General features: G+C 38.9%; 1 long non-coding RNA gene across 1 annotated transcript in view; it reads right to left on the reverse strand.

Moving 5' to 3' along the window:
• Window positions 1–23205, reverse strand: part of LOC117802694 — a 94477-nt gene that overhangs the window by 4641 nt on the left and 66631 nt on the right. Inside the window, exons 4-6 of the long non-coding RNA XR_004626155.1 lie at window positions 12838–12915; window positions 12123–12251; window positions 3293–3365 (exon numbers count right to left, since the gene is read on the reverse strand). This is a non-coding gene — a long non-coding RNA (uncharacterized LOC117802694). The remainder of the gene's footprint in view (window positions 1–3292; window positions 3366–12122; window positions 12252–12837; window positions 12916–23205) is intronic.

Here is a 23205-nt window from a genome sequence, read left to right on the forward strand (position 1 = left end):
AGTACTGTCTTCATCAAGCTTCTGATGTCTTTTTGTCAGCTTCTGTCAATCAACAATAAGATTTACTCTTCAATAAGAAAGAATTTTGACATAGGTCAAACACAACAGTGGAACATGGCCCCACCACGTCCAACAGAAACTAATAATCTTGCTAAAAAAGAATTATGCCACCCTGTAATGAAAACATAATGCATTAGACTAATTATGATGATAGAAATACTACAAAAATGATTAAAATTGTGTCAACCCGAATTAAGTATTTTTCTTAGAAGTGATTATTATAGTAAATCCTTACACTTCCATGTTTCTTTACCTCAGAATAAATGATAACAGTCAAAAACTAGGGGCGCCTGGGTGGCTCAGTCCTTGAGCGTCTGCCTTTGGCTCAGGGTACGATGCTGGCATTCTGGGATTGAGCCCCACATCAGGCTCCTCGGCTGGGAGCCTGCTTCTTCCTCTCCCACTCCCCCTGCTTGTGTTCCCTCTCTCACTGGCTGTCTCTCTCTCTGTCAAATAAATAAATAAAATCTTTAAAAAAAAAAAACAGTCAAAAACTATACCTCTGATAGAAAAGTTGGAGATAATTTCTTATAAAATTTTTGGCTTTATGATATTGCTTACGTATGAGTACTCAGGCATAAAATCTGTCTCGTTTAAATCAACTATTCAAGAAATAAAGAGGCCTTTCTTTATGCTCTTCAGTCTTGGTGTATTAACTTAAATGCTTACTATAGTTTATTGTTATAATAAATATTTTGATAATCTCTATTTCTACTGCTCTAGCATAACAATTTTTAAAATTTCACTTTCCTGCCCATTTGAAATGCAAAATCTAGAAAAGCTATGTTTATAAGGAAACTAAAATCTAGGGATTCCATTGTTTTAAGTGTTACATTATATGATACATATTTTATCCTGTTTTTACCTGATCCTTAAAATGATAATTTTAATGTATATATAATACTGTATAAAGTAGAAGCACCATAATTAATCATTTCTCTTTTTTAAATACCTAGATTGTTTTAAATGTTTAAATTTATGTTTTATTGATAAACTTTTTCCCAATCTCAGATTTTTAGCTTTACCCCCACCTCTTTTTTTTTTTTTTTTTTTTTTTTTTTTTGGCTTGTTAATATGTGACTCTAGTAACCTATATTCTTATTTTATTACATTCAGTAATTTCTTTTGATATAAGAAGAGCTTTTAATCCCCTCAAAGTCTTAATTTCTTATACTTAATAAGATTAGTTGAATTATTTTTGTCTTTACTAGGAATTCTTATTTTTCACAAATAATGTTTTCAGGTTCCATCTTCCATATTTGTTCTTTGGTCTTGCATTTTAGTGTGCTCTTTTGTGCTTATTGATTATCATATTTCTAATAACTACTAAATTCAACAATTATCTCAGTGTTTCAGTTGCTGTTCTCTTTATTGCTTGGTCTTGCTTAATGTTTGATTAGTTAGGATAGACTAGTTCATGCCACAGTAGCAAATAGCAAAATTCCAGGTGCTTAAAATGACGAAGTTTATTCCTTGGCCACTGTCCGTGATCATCTTGGGTTGCCACTGGGGTCCTGTCCGTGGTAGCCACACGGGGACTCAGGGTGATAAATCAGCAAACATTGCCAATCTGGTGCTAAAGGCAAATGTGCACTTTGCAAGGTATGTCAAATAAACGCTCTAGCCCTGAAATAATGCATATTACTTCTGAGCAGAATTCACTGGTTCACACTAGTTATATAACTCCACCTAACGACAAGGGACTGCAAACAGAGTCGTACCACATACACAGAAAGGTAGAGGACTGAAAATGTTCGGTGGGTAGCACTAGTGATTGTCGTCTCTCCTTACGCTTTCTTATTGCCATAAGTTCACCTGTATTTTCTAAAAATTTCCCTTTCATGTGAGAAAAGGTAGTTTAGGGTATAGAGTTTGGACTACAGTTATCTGCATTCCTTTTGCTTTTTATTTTGTGTTGCGAATGTCTTTTGTATGTTTGTTTTTGTTGTGGATGGCTTTACACTTTCTGTTTGCTCATACTTCCATGTGATTAATTTGCTAATCTTTCAAAAGCAGACCAGATGGAGAATTGCTTTAAAGCATCGTCCTAGCAATCTGACTGTTTTCTGGTTGAGTGAGCCTCTTTGATCTTGAGTTGGAAATTGGGCTTTTTTTTTCCCCCAAGGCTCTTCATATTCCAATAGTTTATTTAATAATTCAGGGTCAGGTGTAAGTTCTGACAAAGAGTTAACGTGTGGAGGAGAGTCTCCTCCATCTATTACAGTCTTTTGTCCTTCCTCGACCTGGAGTTAAGAAACAGCTCACAGGGTGGGTTATTTCCATCTGCACCAACACGGGGCTGATACATTAACACACAGAAATATGCAACTGGGGACAAGAGGTCAAGTCAACTGAGAGTCTCAGACGACGGCAGAGAGAATTATTTGAATTCTGAACTGGAGACTGGTGCACATTGTCATCCCTATCACTGAGGTAGGCCATACGAATTCCTTTTAATAGCTATATAATAAAATGCCTATATGTTATGATTACTTCCAAAAATGACCTTTATTTAGGCAATTCAAAGGAATTCTTAACAATATTTAGAGAGAGGACATTCCCTTATACTTAAATATGTGAAATTTTAATTATTTTACTTCAAAGAGCTTGAATATCAATTCGACCTTGTGGTTAGAAAGGGACTGAGGTTCAGTGTTAAAAATGGGCTCCTGAGCCATACGAAGTTGGGTTCAAACTTAATTCTGTTACTAATGAAGCATGCCGCAGCCTTGGGTGACTAACTCAACTCGTTTTTGAAGCTTGGCTTTTCTCATCTGGAAGAAATGGATGATACTAACTCTTGGGATTGTTGGGGGGATTAATTTCAAAGCAGTTACCATAGTTACCATAGTTCTGGCCAGTTTCAAGCTCAGAGGAAGGAAAACACATAAACAAAGGTAAGAAGATGACAAAACACAGCATGTGTTCCAGGCTGATTGGCACTTTGTGTAAATGAGAGTAGGGCTGCTGCATAGTGTTGTGCAGGTTGTTCACTGCACAAGTGTGCCAGCCCAAAGGGGCAAGTGAGGCTAAAGTCCAGCCCATATTCTGTTCGCACAGCCATCTTCCCTGGCATAGTTTCATCTGCCCAGAGGAAGTAATACATTTTTCTTTACATACTATGTGAGCTAAGGGTGATCTTGAATAAGTAAGAACTGTAAGAAATTTGACTAAGTGTATCTGTGACCCTAATCCTACACAGGGAGGAACAGAGTTCCTGAGGGGCACTCACCATTATCTCCTTGATCATCTCCTTTCCTTAAGTCCAGGGCCTCTGAGCCATTTTCATGTGTTGGTTCTAAAAACTAAAAGCAAAAATATCTATTTGTCCCCTGATATATTAAACAGGTCTCGATATTTCAACCATTTTTCCTTCCTTCTGCCAAGCTCCAATCTTTCTTCTGAGCCATCGTTACATCAGTTTGCAGAAAACTGGGTACCCCCAACTCTTTACTTTGTGTTGGTTGTGCTGCTTTGCTTTTCCTGCTAGGAAAAGCCTCACAGACTGAAAGGCATTTTCCATGTTTTGATCTTGATGGTTTAGCTGAGACTGGTTGGTCGGATGACCAGCTGCCTCAAATCACAGCCTCTCTCCTTTCCCGCCAAGTACATCTCCAAGGAGGAGTGAGGAAAGGAGGAAAAAAAGCCGTAAGGAGACAGAATTGTGCAATGGGATGTTGAACGCGGCCATAGGAAACGTGCTCAAGTCTCTACTCATCCTGTCATCTCTCTTTCACGTGCCACACGGCTGCAAGTTTCTCAGGAGCAAAGACCTGTGCAATGCTCTCCTTTCCGCTTTGATCTGCGCATGCTCTGCAGAGCTGCCCCAGAAGGCTGTGTGGCTGCATCCATTCTGTCGCTCATCTTCTAGTCTCTCTTTCCCATCCTCCAATGTTTTTTTAACCAAGTGGGCAGGAGGAGAGGGGTTTGTATCAGGCAATAAAGGGTTCTAATGAGAATCTATTTCATTGATCCATAAAATAAAACCAAGATGATCTCATCTATCTTCTTCATATAATGATTACAATTTATTAAATTTTGAATATGTTCCAGGTGCTTTACATACATTATCTTTAATCCTTATCACAACACTGTAAGACAGTTATTTTTTATCTCTGTTCTATGATAAGAATGTCAGTGAGAAAAGTTAATTAACTTATTCAAATATAAGAGCTAATAAGGAATAGGGTTAGGATAAATCCCAGTGCTATCTGACTCTGCAGACCATGTTCTTTTTGTTTCTTTTTTTCATTAGTGTCTCTAAAATTTTTTTTTAAAGATTATATTTATTCATTTGACAGAGAGAGAGACAGGCAGCGAGAGAGGAAACACAAGCAGGGGGAGCGGGAGAGGAAGAAGCAGGCTCCCAGGGGAAGAGCCCGACATGGGGCTCGATCCCAGAACTCCAGGATCACGCCCTGAGCCGAAGGCAGACGCTTAACGACTGAGCCACCCAGGCACCCCTCTAAAATTATTTTTTAAATGACAGTGTAATGCATACATATATTCTCACTGGGTACAGTCCATACAATTTGAAGTATATGCAGTAAATGTGAAAATTGCTTTCACATCACTTCTTTTGCCCAGTATCCAGTCCTGGTAAATTCCCCAGTGGGGACCAGTTTTCAGAATCTTTAAATACATTTTTATTAATATATATACATAAATATATATTAATATATACATATATAAATATATATATTAATATATACATATATATTCCATATACATATTTAAAACAAATCAATGTTTTGTTGTATAAGTTGTTTTTTAATGCAATATAAAAACCATCTTTTAACACCAGTACATTCAGACCCACTCCTTTTTGTAGCAGTTGAATAATATTTAAATTTGTATTTGCCATCTCATTCTGTTTTCTCTTTACCCAGCTCTCTGCAACTTAGTTATTCCAGACCCCTACTTTTTATATAAATAAACAGACTGAAAAGAGTATTTGGAGGATGATATTTCTAATTGCAAAGAATTCCAATATTTTTCATACTAGTTTGTTTTGTGGATAAACATGAAATTACTGGAAAATCATCATCACAATAATAAGGAAATTTCCTTCTAACTGTTACACCGATATGATTACATGACATCAGTCTTTCTGTTTGGTTCAATATGGTGCTTTTCTTCACAATGTGGATTTTCCTCAAAGATTTCCTCTTCCTGGCTATTTGGCATTTTGGCCCATCCCTCGTTTTACCTCCACATTATGCTGCTACAGTTCATTTTACAGCTGAAGAAACCAAGAACCAGAGAGAATAAATGACAGCCAAAGGCATGGAGATGTTTAGTGCTAGAACCAGGAATGAATCGGATCTATGTGCTGGCTCCTGTCTCCATACCCTTCCTACGACATAACACATTATTCATGGGAAGTCTTATGTAGTTGTTCTAGCTTCTTTGTAAATCCATCCTCCTTTCTCTTCACACTTCATGTCCTATTTCCAGTCACATTTGTTTAGCTGAAAAAGTCTGACATGCTTTGTGTCCTCGGCAGAGAACTCGGAGGAAAGCTCATTTATCCTTGTATTTTATTTTGAATAACTTCTGGAAGAATCCGGTATCTGGATATGTTCAATAAATCCCAGTTAATAAAAAGTTAGATTATTATGGGACCTTAGAAAAAATCTAACCCAACTCCTTATTGTATAAATTCATTTAAAAATACATATTGTGAATCCACTTACTATACATCCTCGTAAGTGCTGATGTGTATTAACGTCTGTTTGTATATGACATCTGGGAAACTGGGGCCAAGAAAGACCAATTCACTTGAAAAAAATCTCATGTGAATAGTTAATCGAACTGGAGGCCAAGTCTCCTGACTTACAGTCCAGTGCTAAACACCCATGTGACTTGCCAGGGTGCTATGCTATTTATTCTGTGTAGTAATAAAATATAAGCTCGTGCGACCTACTTATTGTATGTGCTGCGCTTCATTCAGTATCCTTGTGGCTTATAGAAAAAGACGGTACTACTAGTGACATGTATAATGCATTTATTCCTTTTAAAACTTAAGTTATTTATACAGTTGGTTTTCAAATTTCTAATCACAGATAAATAGCAACATAGTTGCAGATAGTTCCAGTGGCCTTGACTGATTGCAGCTTTCTCTCTCTCACTCTCTCTTTTCCTTTCTCATACAAAAATAATTCTTGAGGTCACATTATGTGTTCCTGAAACTAGCATTTGTATTCAAGTTCAGTAAATCTTACTGTCAACATTTTGTGACCGTTTCTGTTGAATTCTGCTGAATGCTTGATGTTGCATTACAATCCTTAACATACAAATGTGTTCTAACTGGGCTGTTCAAGGATATTGTTGTTTTGTATTCAAAGGGTAGAATATTTTAGTGCATTACTGGACACCTTGATCTCTTGTTCAGGGGCACCATTTACTAACCATGAATCTTCATTAGCATGGAGGACAAGTCAATGTAATGGAAAGGGAACTGGATTTGCCATGAGATGCCTTGGGTCCACATACCCTACTATTCTTGGCTTTCTTAAATTCTTGGCTTTCTTAAGTTCTTGGCTCATGCCCCTTTAAAAATGGGGCAATAATATCCATTTCCTCAGGGTTGTTTTAAGATTTAATTGAAATAGTGCATGTGAAAACACCTTGGCACATATAAGGAGATTAATAAAGCTAATTTCCTTTCCAGTTTACTTAATGTTTGCTACTTTCAAAACCATTCCTTCCCAATAATGTAATAAGTGGCTTTGACAGTGGTAACAGAGCCATACACAGCGTTCATGCTCTTTCCCTGAAGACCAGCTTTCTTCATTAGTATCTGAGCCCAGCAAATCAAAATCCTTTCTAAAATCTTCTAAGTGACTTCAAAATCCCTGTGTGCATTAGTCTGGATCATTTGAATGTATCCTGCACATTTAATTAAACCTGGTATTTCTGGAAACAAAAACAAAATATTTAGGAAGAAATAGCTGAGAGGAACCGTGCTTTTCCAGTAGTGCAACACGTGAATAGTTTAAGGAATCTTTTAAAGCCGTGCTTTATTTTAATTGATTTCTGAATCCACTCCTTTTCTGACTGTGCCTTTATTTTCTTCACCTACCATTGCCTTTTGCCACTTCTCTTTGAGGATATCCATTATCCTTAAAAAAGGGACTAGATGGGAATTAACTTGCTTCTGACCATATCCATTTATCCACTTGAAGATCACTGTGGCAAACTATGAAAAATGTGCTAGTTTTGAAAAATGACAGAGCTCCCAGGATTGAAAAGGTGCTTATCCTCTCACAGGAATCTATTTGTTCTGTTATTCTTGGCAGCTAGAGCTGGAATCTTCAAAAGGAGATGCAGATTCTATTTTTCTTTATCTTTCCTACCCTGAAAATTATGTCTTGCTTCTGCATTGGGAAGGTTTTGGATCAAAAGTCCTTTCCTATTTGCACTGCAAATAAAAAACACAACCCCATTGTGAATTGCGTTAACACCTTTTCAACAATCTAAACCTCACGAGGAAAGATATGCTGACTATTCTGTGTACACTCTAAGTGCTGTGCACAGGTGTGTTTACAAGGAGGCTGTGTGTTTGATCTCTTCCATTCCTTAGTCCTTCCCTAAGCATTATTATCGACATGTAGAAAATTGAATCTGTCTAGTCTTTTCCAACTGAGTTAAATCCACCAGATGTATTTCACTTTGAATTTCAATTGGACCGAACCTTTGTCTTAGTAATAAAAAGTTAGCCACTTATGTTTCCATCCTCTTGTGTTACTTTCTTCATGATCCAGGATGATGCCTTTGTTTCATTCTGGACAAATTCAATGCCAAATGCTCCTGTTCTTCAAACCCATGGCTGCCTAAATATCAGGAGACACAAGTCCATTTCCCCTAAGAATCCCCTCATGCTCCTTCCTGTGGTGACATAAGTCCTGTGGAATCCTTCTACATGGTTGGGGAGAGGGAAGAATAAGGAAATGAAGGGGTAATGCTAGAGCATTCATGTTAGACTTAGCTCTATTACAAAAATGGCCTTTCATTATCTTTTATTATCTTAGAACTAAGCTGGAGGTAGATATGGTTTCAAGGTCACAATACCATGTTTTGACTACTTCTTGGCAAGTCCTGCCTATAGGGTCTATCTTCTCTCATTAGAATGTGAGCCTTTTGTCATCCATTACTATCAACTTCGAGAGGTTCGGAAAAATTCCATTAACATTTTCTATGTCATGCATAACTCTGATAAAATAAAAACTAAACTTAAGAGATAAAATCTATAAAGAATAAAAAACAATGATGGTAGACTTTGGTAGAAATTTCCATTGTGGCACAACTATGAGAGTGACTCCAGAGTATTTTTCCGTTTTGCTTTGATTAAAACTGCAATTTCACATGAAATAGTGTGATATTTCATCTCCCGTTTCCAGGGAGGCTCTCTGGAGACGGTCATTAACCAGTGTGGTCAGGCGAACCAGCAGCTTCCCTGATTAGTTTCCCCTGCTGTGCCGTATAGACAAAACCTCAATCACAGGACATTCCATAGAGCTTGAGTGTCCATTCTCCAACTGTGCTACCTAGAGAACTGTCAAGTGTCTGTAAATATTTTGCAGTTCCATAGGAAAAGTTGTTAGCCTTCTGAAAACCAGCAGAGTGAGATTGTGCCTGCATCTAGCCCTGGTTCTTGGTGGATTTGGTTTGCTGGTTCACTTTCGGTCATGTCACCTCTTTGCTGCATCCCATATCTGTACCTCCTTCTTATCTCTTTGTGTGGTTTATGTTAAAGAGTATTTTTCTCCTGACGCTTAACCTTTTCCCTAAAATGTGCAGAAAATCACTGATTATCCTTGATTGATTCATTCATGATCTTAGTTGGGACTAAAAGGCCAGGCACTGGACAGGAGAAATAAGCTTGAATATACAATAGGGAATGGGGGAGAGAGCCCATGTGTTGCTTTTCACAGTTTTCGGGGTTGATCATCCCCATTTTACGTTCCCCTTCCCCTCCTTAGTTCCCATCGCTAAAGTGAAAAATGAACTTGGTCATCATTACATTTATTCCAGGTTCATTTGGATCCTCTTGCCATTTTAACATGTTTTGTCCCATTTTCTCTCCCAGATGGCAGGTTTCTGTCCTCTGAGAAGAATGACTAGCAACTTCAGAGCCTTAAAGTGTGCCTCCAACAAATAGAGCTATCTGTAAATACATTGTTTGTTTTGAACAAACCTTCTGTTCTGGTTCTATTTGATTAACAAGAATAATCAAACATCTAAATAAAAATCATTGTCTGTTACCACTGGAGAGTGTCCAACTAGTCACAGACAGCTTGGAAGGCTGGCAAAAGGCAAGATGCATTGTGCTGGGGGACATCCAGGCCAGTATGGAGGGACCTGTGTGCCATCTGCCCCCACCCCTTCTGCTCAGATCCCAGTCCAATCATTTTAATCTCATTAGAGCAAGATTCTTATAAAGCCAAGAGATGGGATTCAGCTGTAGCTCCCAATTTTGCAAACTACACAAAGCCTCACACCGAGAAAGCCAGCTTCTTGAAACACCTTGGATAACCTCCTGGCTCAGAGGCACGCTGGTGCCTCCCAGTACTGCATATTCTGTAAAGGGCTGAGTACCATTTCTCTGTGTTTTACTTTTCCACGCCGCGAGAGAAGTTGAAACCTTTCAAGTCATAATGTGTATGTGCCCCATGAACAGTGCTGGGAGATATTATGTGCTAATTGTTTGTTGCTTTAGAGCAAAGCAAGCCCACTGAGAAGCCGGCTCTTTTATGATATTTGTAGAGCTGCATTTCCCAAGAAGCAGAGTTCAACAGGGAAAAAAAAAAACAAAAAAACACAAACCTGATCTGAAACCCTTTCTTCACAAAATAAGAAACATTTCTGACACCTTATTTAATGACAACATTCAACTGTTTCTTTTCCATCTTTATTTCCCCTCTAAGGTTCAGCTTATTGGTTCATTATGCTCGAGGAACATGAAGGATGACGAGGACATGGAATTCTGGCTCAGCAGTTTGGGAACCCAGCCCCCACTGGCTCAGCCTTCCTCCCCTCCTCCTCTCTCCCTGCTCTCCCTTCCTCCCCCAGCTCTCCTGCCTCCCACTGTAGATCTCTTTCTGCTGCCTGGCAACGGCTCCACAGGCAATGTCACACAGGATTGCTTATTACAGCTTCAGAGAAATAAACAGGATGGGAAAAATTCGCGCTGTTACATTAGAACAGTTATGTACAAATGTACCAAAGCCATGTAATTCCAGGAGTGATATTATTGTAGAATTTTGCACCATGGTGCCTAGGTCTACCCTTAACGTGGGGAGAGAGAAGAGTGAGGGGGAAATAAAAAGAGAAGTTTTACATGGCTTTTAGCCAGCAGTGTATTAAATATATCCATTCTGTTGGCATAGACCTCAAATAGAACTATTTCTGGGCTTTAAGGACTGTAGCAAGATATTTTGCAGTTGTCATTTGAAAAGTGAAATGTGCGTATGAAGAGCACATTTCTGTTGCTTATCATTATAATCTTGACTTTTAAAATGCTTGCAGAGGTGGCTTTAACAAGACTTAAGGGTATCCCTTCTAGTATCTGTGAAGTGAGTCCGGACCTGTCTTCCCTTCAATATAGTTTATTTGCTAATATGAGGGTCTTTTGTTCTTTTGAACATTCACTGATTCATTGCTTCCAGCAACTGGCAAGGATTGAGCACAGTCTTTGTACCCAACACTGGACAGGATGGTGAGCAGAGGGGCCCCCGGTGGTCCTCCGGGGGATCACACTATCCCAGGGAGGACTGACAATTAGGCAAATCGCTGCGATAAATTCTGCTAAAGGATAAAAGGCAAGAGGGGATAAAAAATGGAAAAGTCTGCTCCATTTTCCACTCAGGATCCTTTGCCTCCCTGTGACAGGAATAGCTCTACATCCGGATTTCCCCTTGTGTCTTATCTATTTAGCCAGGTGATGGAAGGAAACAGGTTTCTTCCCCACTCAGTTTCCTGAGCCTGATGTCCAAACAGCATAAACACCGTTTGAAGCATATCTTATCTAGAAATCTGAACTCACCTTTAACTTGATTGTCAAATCCTTTCATGTTCCAGGTCCCTATCCTCGCTGGCCGGAAAACAGGGAGTGAGATTGGCCTATTTGCTAGGACAAGTTCACTGCAAATCTAACTAAGATCTCATCCCTCTTGCCCACAAATCAGTCTTTTTTTTTTTTTTTTTTTTTTGACAGAGAGAGAGACAGCCAAGGAGAGAGGGACCACAAGCAGGGGGAGTGGGAGAGGAAGAAGCAGGCTCTCAGCGGAGGAGCCTGACGTGGAGCTCGATCCCTTAACGCCAGGATCACGCCCTGAGCCGAAGGCAGACGCTTAACCGCTGTGCCACCCAGGTGCCCCCACAAATCAGTCTTAAAGGCATGGGTCTCCCCAGTGCAAACCACAGTATCTGAGAGAGTGCAGAGAACCCAGACAGAGTGGGGTAGTATCATATGCTGATAGGGTAGGACAGTGGTAGTGTCAGGGTTTCTAGAAGGGCTACTCATTGGCAATTGGCAGGTGTCCAAGATATAGGTAAGAAAAGTCAGTGTAGGATCATTGGTATGATATTGGAATCGGTGACTACTACCAAGGAAAATTACTAACAAGAACTAGGCAGAAGTTTCAAGTAACCAAAGTTTGACAGCTGGAGTTCTGGACTAGGCTCACTTTTCAGGGAGTGGGAGTGGGACAGAGAAGGAATAAGCAGTCAGACTTCCAGGTGGGCAGACTGGTCAAACACTGATGGGGAAGATGGGAGGTCTCAGCCTGATGTCAATGCTGCTAACCAGACCAGAATATTCACCACCAAGAACAACGGGTACAGTATAGTACCTCTGACTATTTATAGCCCCTCCTCGCTCCTAGAATTCCAGGTGGGTAGTGGGGTGGGACTTCTCCTGGAGGATGGGGCTTCTGGTACCCCCAGCTTGTGGGGTAGGGAGGAGGGGAAGCGCTGGGGAGAGGGGAAGCAAGGCTGGACTGCTAGCATTGACTCCAGGCAGTTTGTTCAAAGCACAGGCTTCGTTTAGGCAGACCTACCTTTGAATTCCCAGTTCTGAGCCTCAGTTCCTTCATCTGTAAGCTTCCAATGAATGTCAGTAATAACCACTTGATTAAAATTGCTATTACACTTCAAAGGACCCAAAAGAGGTGCTCAGGACATTTTCGCTATAAAATGAAAGAAAAATAAGAAGCAATAGAATTAATCCCTCTGAATGTATGGGAATGGGAAATGATGATGTGTGGTATTAATGACATTAAGATGGCATACTGGCGAGAACTGAAATCACAGAATGTATGTCAAACTCAAAAACTGTCCTTCTCCAATCCCCGGCCTACCTCCCAGTTTGTGTAGCACATCACAGTAAGTGTGCGAGGTGCAAAAAATATCCACGACCTTGTCTCACTGGCTAAAACTCTTATCCAGTTCCCTCCCACTCTGAGTGACCTGTTAGGGGAGGGCTTGCTGACTACTTTATATTGTCACAGCATGTTCCTGGTGCACTCTCTGTGGGGGGCAGAACTCTGTTTGCATTGTTATTGCCTGGGCAAGTTTAACCTGCCCCAGGCAGTTTCTGAAGAGCTTGGGTCCCATTTAGGAAAGAAAACCTCTGCTCCCATCTTAGGCTTTGTTTTTCCTCCTGTTAGTGTCTTCCTGGTCTTCTGGTTTCTTTGTCTCTGTCTCTGTTTCCTTATGTATCCTCTCCATGTGGTCTTGCAATGCAATGTCCAGAAGTTTTTGCTTTCAACTTACTCATCACCTGGGCTTCCTCATGGTTGACAGATATCTCCCACGACTGAGCTGTGCTCTTTGGGAACCCAACACCAGCACCTAAGTGACAACATTTGTTTCTCCATTAGAGGTAAATCAGATAGGTATGTATCTATTTTTCTCAAAATTATGAAAGGAATTACAAACCCCACAGCCCAGTATTTCTGAAAGCCGTTCAAGTAGCAGCTATGTCAACATCACCTGGGGGTTTATTAACAAATCAAGATTTAGAAGTAAAACCAGATTTACCATAAAGTTAGCTCTCCTAGCTGAGTATTTTGAACATTAAAGTTTAAGCCATAATTGTTTAGAGATTTGGACAAAAAACTTTCAGGTGACTAAGTGACAACATAAATCCAAATTTTCAGCAATAACAACAGTTTTTTGTTTTGTTTTGTTTTGTTTCTTGCTGCTGTTTAAATCATATCTACCCAGATTTGTAGGATGGGTTTCTCTGTAAGAGTGTAGCTATCTTCTTTTTTAAATTAGTGGACCACTGATATCAAAACAAACAAATGAACAAATAGCATAATTCATAAAGAACCAAACAAGTCACAGGATGACTTAGATTATCTTATTCACCCAGGACTTCTGAACGAGACAGGAAGTCACTGTCCCCACTGAGCTTCCATTCTCGTAGAGGAGGCAGGTGATGTACTGCTTAAAAAAATAAATATTTCCAAGCAATAATGATGCCATGAAGAAAAGTAAAGCAGCACATAGAGTTTGAGTTTAACCAGACTGGAGACATAGGGCAGAGCAGTTTCAAAGGGGGAGGGAGCAGGGGAAACTTCTCTGTGATGGTATTTCAGGAAGGACCTGAATGATGTAAAGGAGGAACCTTGTGGAGATCAGAGGAAAGAGTGTTCCAGGCAGAGAAAGAAGCAAGTATTGGGCCACAAGGCAGGGTTGGCCTTTGTGTGTTTGGAGCAAGCAGGCCAGAGTGGCTGCAACAGCGTAAGTGAAGGGAAAGTGGCAGCAGATGAGGCCAGGGAGGCCATGCTGGGCTTTGTAAGCTCTTGTCAGGAAGCTGTATTTTCCTTGACTTCTAATGGGAAGCGATTGTAGAGTTTCGACCAGCAAGATACATCATCTTACGTGCATATTTATGTTTTTAAATCATTCAGTTGTATAGACTGTCGAGGGGAAAGACTGAAGCTAGAAAGCAGCCTAGGGGTTACTTCAGTAGTTTATGGGAAGAGAAGATGGTAGCTTGGGTGAGGGTCCTGTCAGTGGAGATGGAAGGGAACAACTTCATGATATATTTTGGAGAAAGAGACAGTCGCACTTTACTGTATATGGAAAAGGAAGGAAATAAAGGAACCAAGGATGCCCCATATGATATTGGCTTGACCAGCCGGATGAATGGTAGCATATTTTATTAAAATGGGAAGTCTAGAGGAAGTGTACTTTTGGAGAAAATATCAAAAGTTCAACTTTTTGTTGTGGTAAACCAGTAAAACCTGACAGACACTCAGTTAAGATGTTGAATAAGGTATTATAATCTGGAGCTCAGAGCTCCAAAATGGAGAGAAAAACTTGAGAAGTTTTAGATATGTAATGCTAGAGAGATGAGAAGCTCTCCCAAGGAGCAAATGTCCCTAGACAGGAGAAGCTAGTGAATTGAATACTAAACCTCTCTGACATTTAAAGGACAGAGAGAGGAGAGCCAGTTAAAGAGGCTGCAAAGGAAAAGCCAATGAGGTAGAAAGTGTGGCATCCTGGAAGGCAAGGGAATGTTTGAGGCATAGGACTTCTGTCATGGGGTGTAGTGACAGAGATGGCTGCCCAGCAGTATGAAAGGTGGCTCAATGCCATGGGTATTAAGTATATTTGGTTGTTAATGATTTGGGGATTTGGGGACTTTAATAAATGAAAGAGATGTGAAAGGTACAAGTGAACTCTCCCCAAGGATCTCCAAAATGGAGAAAGCAACTACTGAAAACATCCTGACAAGCAGTTACATAAAATGCCATTTTCCTTAAGGAACTGAGACATGTTCAAAAGCTAGTGGATTTCTTTTTTTATAAACTTCCTTTAGCAGCAAATCAACATCACCAAACGGCTGATTGAAAAGGGCATAAAATATGCTGATTAGACCCGCTAGAACTTGGCATTTGGGAGAGTAAAGGTTAAGGTTTAATAAGTGGTAACTGAGAGCTAACATTCATAGATTTCCAGTAGGTTTTATAGCAATGGAAGGCACACGGAAAAGAGGAGGTGGGAGAGCAAAAGGCATATTTCAAGTTGTGGTGAACTGTGTTTTTCTATGTGCTCACTAGCTCAGAGACTGTACAGAAATAATGATAGCCTGACTAGACAGGAAAGGAAATTGCTGCCCTGTTTAGTATTTATTGAGTGCCCAGAATGAGAGGCATTCAGGGCACTTACAAATTAGGTGACTAGAAAGTCATGGGACTGATCCACATTTCATCTGTGGTCAAACCTTGTACGATTTCTTCTCTGTAAGTTTAGTTTATAAGGCATCTAAAAATATGTGTCTCACAGACAGTGTTTTTATATCCAGATGAACAAGTCTCTCTCACATATAGTATTGATCATTCTTATGATTAATTCTGACTTTTGTTGACATTTAATTTAGTTCATTCGTGTTTTTAAAAAAATGTGCTAGCAGATTTGAAGTTAATCCCACAAAGAAGGCCAACTGCTGGCCAGACATTTATCTGGGGACTATTTTTTTTCTCAATTCATCTACTTGGATTTTTAGGAAGGATTCTCTCCTTAAGAGTATGAATATATCTATTTTAAGTTAGCAGACCACTAATTTACGGAATCAACAATAAAAATTCACTTCATGGGAAATGAAGTCATAAAAATAAGGGAGAGTCTATACAGGCAGTTTGAAAGAACAGACCAAACTAAATCTGCAGCTGTGATGGGACCGGATGTTTAGTAAAGTTGATCTCTTCCTTTTTCTGACTTATCCTCTTTACAATTTAGGATCCTTTACAGTGATATGCCTGTGCTGGATTAATCTGCACTTTTTTGAAGTTATAGGAAACATGCGATTATCTTCACTAATGAAAGGGAACAAAAATACAGGCAATCCAAAATGGCGGCAGACTCCCTGAATCATGCCCAGTTGGCTGTAGGATGTGTTTTGTACTTAAGTTTGGATATGGGTGTGTCTGATTTTCTGGGAATTTACTTCAAAGAGAAGAATGAAATGACACAGTGAAAACTTGGCTCTCTTGGAGCTGGGAAACTCCCAGTTTTCCTATCCTAACCCTGTTCATTCAGGAAACACACATGACCTTGCTCAAAGATCTTTCTGAACAAAAAGCTGTGCACTGATCCTTTGTATTTCAAAGGGCTTCCTTGCAGAGATATGAGTTCCCTTAAAGCCACAGCAATAACTAAGTGTTTGCCGGTGTTTCTGCTGGGACAGTTGAGTGGACAGATACCAAGCCATCTGCTAGATGGGGCTGAGGAGGAATTGTGAGAGGACAGATGAACTCCCCTCATGCAGCAAGTGTTGTCTTGCAAAGTACTATAGTATTTGTGATAAGGTCTCAAGCTCAGGTTGGTATAGATTATTTCTCTTACTAACTCTGAAATCTTTAGCAAAATACTTAATATGCCCAGTCTCTCCATCTATAAAATGGTACTCTATGGGCTTGTTGTGAAGATTAAATGAGCTAATCCTCAGCGCTTGGCTCCACACCAGGTGCATAGTCCATGATCAAAATCACATTAGCAATTTTTAGAGTCTAGGGACTGAATTTAAAAATGCCTCTCACACAGACATGTCTTATTGTTTTGCAAATATATTCAGTTGCAGTTGTGCTTAGTAAAATGCAATGACACCTAAAGACATTACCAAATTCATGTATTCAGCAAGAAAATGTTAAATACCTACCATGTACTAGGTATCCTTGTTCATTCATTTATTTATTTTTGCCACTTATATATTTTCTTAATCAACTGGTATGGAATGCAAAACAACCGTCACGTGAAAGCCCATGCAATCTATGCCACTATAAGTTGTCACAAATAACAACCGTATGTAATGTAAGAAACAGAACTAGATCCTAAGTGAAGCTGGGGCAAAGGGAATAGAAAACTCAATTTTGAGACACATGGGGACATTTGAATTTGATTTGGATAAGAAACACAGTTAGCTTAACTATTGTCACTTTTTAAAGTTGTGATAAAAGTATGATAGTGATGTGGGAGAATGCCATGCTTAGAAGATTCATGATGAAATATTTAAAAGTAAAGTGTCATGTTGTCTGCAAATTACTTTTAAACGGTTCATAAAATTTAAACAAATGGAAAAATATTAACAATTTTTAAATATAGGTGGAGTGAATAACAGATCATTGTATTGTTCTTTTATCTGTCTTTATATATGAAGGTTTTCTTAATAAAATTGGGGCAGGGGAGAGACAAAAATATGGTTTTTCAAAATTCTATATGAACAAAGAATAATCTATTCCAAGTAACTCAGTTGAGAGGAGAAAGCTGAGGTGGGACCGGTTAAGTGACCTACCCAAGAAACTGGATAATATCAGAGCCAGATCACTTCCAGCAGAGAATGTGGCAGTACTCAGCTATCTACATGGCTCCTTCTACCCTGGTCAACATTTCAGAAACCATGCCTTCAACCACAAGAGAGACAAAGTAACAGAGTGCAAATGGATCAATGAGAATCTATTCACACTAATGGAGAAACAAGTAAAAATCCTCCTGTGATGGGAAGGCAATAGTGTCATTTTCTTCTACTATAAAGGCCAGTAGAATTTTCTTCATTAGAAAGGAAAATAGTAGCTATTGGGTGCTGAAAGTAAATTAATTTCAGAGGAAAATGCCTCCAAATATTCCAACATGGTCAACACTAAAATTCATCAAATATATTCATTTCATGTATCATGCAGCAAAATATCCAACTGAAATTGTAACAGGTCAAGAAATAAGTTTGTATGATTGAAACCTAAGGACTTTTGTTATTGCAAATGATATTTTCTAGAAAATATTCAGAGGATTTCAAAGCAGTGATGAAGGAGGTTTATGACTTTTCATAAGTATAAATATAGAAAAGCATCAATTGTCTATAACTCAACTAGAAAGAACTTTCAAGAAAACACAATGAGATAATGGACACATTCAATTTTTAGAATTGGAAAGGCAAATTATAATACTAATATTTAGTAAGTCAAGCATAATGCCATGAGGTTAACATGCATTTTATATATCTCCCACAACTTCAAGTCTAGAGACCAATATTTTTCAGCTATCCAGACAATTTTATAATGCTGCACATCCTTTTCCATTCCATCCACTCAACACGACAGTTGTAGCTTGGCCTTTTCCCCATTCCTCCCATTTCCAGGGTCTTCTTTGTAGTTTGGAAAGTGAAACTTGGATCTGGGCTATCAGGCACTGTATTACCATGCAGAAATTCAAGTTCCCAAATCATCAAAGACACAGACATAGTCTCAATATTATATGCAATCAAATGGTAGAAAAAAACCAAAATGTGTATCTCACCACGTACAAAGGAAGAGCTCACACAACTCTATGCTAGTCACGGTCTTTGGTGCTCACAGAAAGGCCAGGGAAATTCTCACTAACAATCTGGTGACTTGTAAATTCAATGAACAAAAACATACTACCTCTTCCCTGAATTTAAGACTCCATTTAATTTCTACATCTCTTAAAAATGATACCCATACACACACACAGAGATACAGACACAGACACACAAATACACAGATAGACACACACACACACACTCACACATTTCTAGCATTCCAAAACATACACAGATTTTCACCTTTGTGGTACCAAGAAAAAAATGTCTTCTCTGTTTTCTGCAGTAAACTATGTCCACTTTGCCACAACATTCATGCAAATAGTCTCATGTTGTAGATAGACATCTCCTGGGTTTGTGTCATTGCATTGAATATGGGTCATTAGAACACAATCACAAATCCAGAATCCTGCTTAAATAGCAAAATGAAAGGTGCTACTTTGATTCTATGTTTCAGTGGTTAGTCTGTCATGTTTTGGTGAGATAGATTCCACCCTCCCCCCACAACTTTAACTTTACATAATGCAAGTTTGCATCCCAAACAATTCACATAAAAATATAAAAGCACTCTCTCATTTTTTGTCTCACACTGGTTACTATGTCAAGATATTTTACACTAAAGAAATGAAAAACAGGCTTTCAAACATAGTTCATGAAAAATGTGTCCATGGAGTGATATGATTAAAATTAAATACATTGTATACCATTTCCCATTCAATTGAACAAAATGAGAAAACCTTCCATTTTTAATCACCCACTATAGAATACCTATTATACAGAAATGGGGGAGCAATGGGATGCTTTCTGGAAAGAGCTATGAGCTAAACGTGGGTATTCTGGCTAGCAGTACAATCCTGCATAATGCTGCATTCTTCAATGTGTCAGCAGTTCAAAGCAATACACTATTCTTTAGATCACTTATCCATTATTACTTCAGACAATGAGTATCTGATACAAAATAAAAGTGATGGATGCCGAGTGAACTGGTGAGTGTGTTCCCAGTAAGAACAAACGGGAAAAACACTGTGGTTCATTGCCCGATGAAATTACTTTTGGGTATTTAAATACATCTTACATTATGTTATGCATGGACTGTTGATGTGAACACTGGAAATAAGCCCTGGAAAATTAACTGTTTCTACTCCCTGAAAATATTATTTAAATCTCCTTAATTGCATATTGAAAACAATTATTAAAGTTCCTTATATTTGTACTTGAGACATCAATATTTTAGAGTCATTATTTTAAAATCCATTTGATACTCAGACCTATCATTTGTCTTCCCCCACCCCACTTTTTTTTTTAATAAAAAGGGCAAAGAGAACAAGGATGGAAAAAGCAAATATGTATTCCAAGATACTGCATAATAAACATTCCTGTTTGAATTTGAAATAGTGAATTTCAGACAGGAAAATGATTCATCATTTCTTGGAAAAACAGTTTTTGCAGACCAATGCTCTTCTTGGCATTTGGGTACATAGAAATGATCTGTCTCCTGCAGTTAAAACCATGCGGCTCTCTGATTCTGCGTAACATTCATGTGTATGACCCCATGCTGTCAAGTTTGTGATGTCCTTTGTAATATTCTCATCTGTCCAAAATCACGTTTGATAATTTCGCTCCTCTACTAAAAAATTTTCAGTGTTTATCTACCACATAAGCCATTCCTGCAGGATGAAAATCCAACTCTGTAGTTTTTTAAACATTTTTTTTAAAGATTTTTATTCATTTATTCGACAGAGACAGAGACATCCAGCGAGAGAGGGAACACAAGCAGGGGGAGTGGAAGAGGAAGAAGCAGGCCCACAGCGGAGGAGCCTGATATGGGGCTCGATCCCACAATGCCGGGATCACGCCCCGAGCCGAAGGCAGACGCTCAACCGCCGGGCCACCCAGGCACCCCCAACTCTGTAGTTTTATACCCAGGTTCTACCATTATGGAACTCTCTATGAAGACCTAGTCTCTCAGGAAAAAGAAATTTGCATTTACCTCCACTCTCTTCTTCATCAGAACAATATTCTAATGGAGTTGTGGACTTGTTAGGAACAGAAAAAAAAAAAGTAGAACTTCAGTGAATAATTGATGATGTGGAAGCTGGATTTTAGGAGACTATTCAGTTCTTTACCTAACAAACTCTAAGTCCTTTTCAGGAACCCCATATTTTTAGAGAAATGGGGTTTGAAGAAAGCAGTTTTCCTCCAAAATATGCCCCAAGCTATGAAATGCAGAGTAGACTTCCTCTGAACTACACTCAGTTGTTAGAACTTACTCTCTTAAAAGGTATGGATCACTTTTGAAACTCAAATCACTGTCAGACTTCAGAACATTATCTGTAAAGTCTATAAACACACATCAATAAGTCTCTCATATTTTGGAGACCAGTCCCTCGAAACTTATTCTGAAAGAATAGATCTTGAAGCTATTTTTTCAAAAATAAAAGGACAAATTTGCATCTTGTGTTCATTCAATGAACGTTCTACAGGGAGAAATTTACTAAAAATTCCAACAAAAATATTAATAACAATGACCATAATGAATCACTTCTAGAATGACCAATTAGAGCTCTAAGAGGTAACCTGAATTTGGGAATTACCATGACAAGGGAATCAATATATGATGAATGTATTTCTACTTGCCAATTCAAAATAAATTTCCCCAAACAGATTAAAATTCTCAAGTGTCAAATTTGTTAAGTGAATTCATCTCAAGAGATAAATTATAATTAAACTATTTTTTTAAAGATTTTATTTATTCGACAGAGATAGAGACAGCCAGTGAGAGAGGGAACACAAGCAGGGGGAGTGGGAGAGGAAGAAGCAGACTCATAGCAGAGGAGCCTGATGTGGGGCTCAATCCCATAACGCTGGGATCACGCCCTGAGCCGAAGGCAGATGCTTAACCACTGTGCCACCCAGGCGCCCCATAATTAAACTACTATTAAATGTCCAGCTTGTCTGGTGTGTGATTTAGAATGAAATATTTTGCCTCTCACAAGCAAAGGCTAGAGAAGTGTTGATAAACTTGTGTTTCAAGGATTTAAATGCATTGTAGCTGAATCTCATATACCTCATCTATTAAGATCCCAATGTTCATACTTCTCAGGCTTGGAAAATGAAGACTTGAGCGCTGGATAGAAAAGCTCACACCTCTTCTGAGCCTGAATGTGTTTTGGCAGGGGGATCCTGGGGTAAAGAGACAGATGCTAGTGAACTGGGGCTCTGTAGAAGAAGAGGGAAGGAAGTGGAAATTCCCCAGTGGGTGACCTTACTGATGAGTGATATAGGGGAAATGAGTTAGGGAGATACTCCAGGTGATATGTATACGGTAAGCCTTCCCTGACAACTCAAATCTTTAGTGAAATGTTCGTGTTTGGTATGAGATGATAACGGTGAGATGGAGATACACATAGTCAGCTATTGAGAAGAAAGACCTGGCATAACAAAATTCATTGACCATCTCTCTACTTGACCAAGGGCTATTTGTGTTTAGGGACTATGTATTGTATTTCTATAACCATAGTCTTTTACATCGTGCCTAGTCTATAAAAGATGCTTAATAAATATTAGTTGAATTGAACTAAATATGTAAATACATACAGGAGGTTGGCATCCTGTAGGCTGCTTTCATTTTCTGTTTTTGCTGAATGGGAGGTTCCCACTAACAGACATCAAGGAACGCCCTTATGTAGCAAATTTGAATGGTGTCAGCTAAAATATTCAGCGAATATATCTTTTCCGGCTCCAATTTCCTGTCAGCCTTTCAAAACAGACAGATTGTCTTTTTCATTCAGGAGAAGCAGGGGGAGGTGGGGAGCAGCCTTCACCCTGGCTGAACTGCTCACCTTGTTGGATATCTGAGAACTGCTGGGTGGCTCCAGAGATGCCACAGGAAACAGTGTTGATTCTATTCTTCCTGGTGGCTATCAAAGTAAAAATACAGATTTTTTCCTGAGCTCTCTTGCCAAGTGTTAGGTTTAACATCTGGCACCAGCAAACCTGCAAAAAGATAATAAAACGTGCTTGGGGACTTGCAGGCCCAGAGATGAGGATAATTTGTAGACCCAATTTCTAATAGTACAGGGGAAATGCTTTCATCGGAATCACTGATGTGATCAAATAAAAATGAGTGAATACTCGCCAATTGCTCAAGCAATTTATCTCTGCAAATGTATTCAAAATGTTAATTTTATCAGGGTGCAAGCTGGTAAAATGCAGCTAGTAGATCATTAAATTTCAATAGGGAATAGACTTCATATTTAACATAAACAGTCAAGTCATTTTGGCTGCCTGCATCTTGTGCCACATTTAGAAAGCCTTCTGTGTAACCATAGGAACGGTTTTACTTAAGCACTGTTGCTTGTGTAAATCCAATTCATTCTGAATTAGCTGAAAAAAAAGGGAGGGTTGCCTGATTTGTTTCTGTCCATTGCTTCCCAAGTTGCCTCTTAGAAGATGCAAAGAGAAAATTAAAAATAAGATTTTTTTTTTCTTTCCTCTTTTTGGAGAGTAGGGTAGGAATGAGATCGGGAGGCAGAATTCTTCTGACAACATTGGCATGATGGAGAATAAAAAAATAAGGAAGTGGTCTTCTACAGCTCAAAATCTTTGCTGCTTAATTAGGCACTTTTACCACTTGGAATATTTCCTATGCTTATCATTTTCTTCGTTTAGAGTAATCTTCTTTAATAGAAGTGATTTAGGAACACACTCTTCCCGGATATAATTTTACACATGGCATAAAATCCCAACAGAAATTTATTGGTGTTAAGAAACTCCCCTTATTGTTCTAGGGGATT

The sequence above is a fragment of the Ailuropoda melanoleuca genome, chromosome 1 (assembly GCF_002007445.2).
Source record: "Ailuropoda melanoleuca isolate Jingjing chromosome 1, ASM200744v2, whole genome shotgun sequence".
Lineage (NCBI taxonomy): Eukaryota > Metazoa > Chordata > Mammalia > Carnivora > Ursidae > Ailuropoda > Ailuropoda melanoleuca.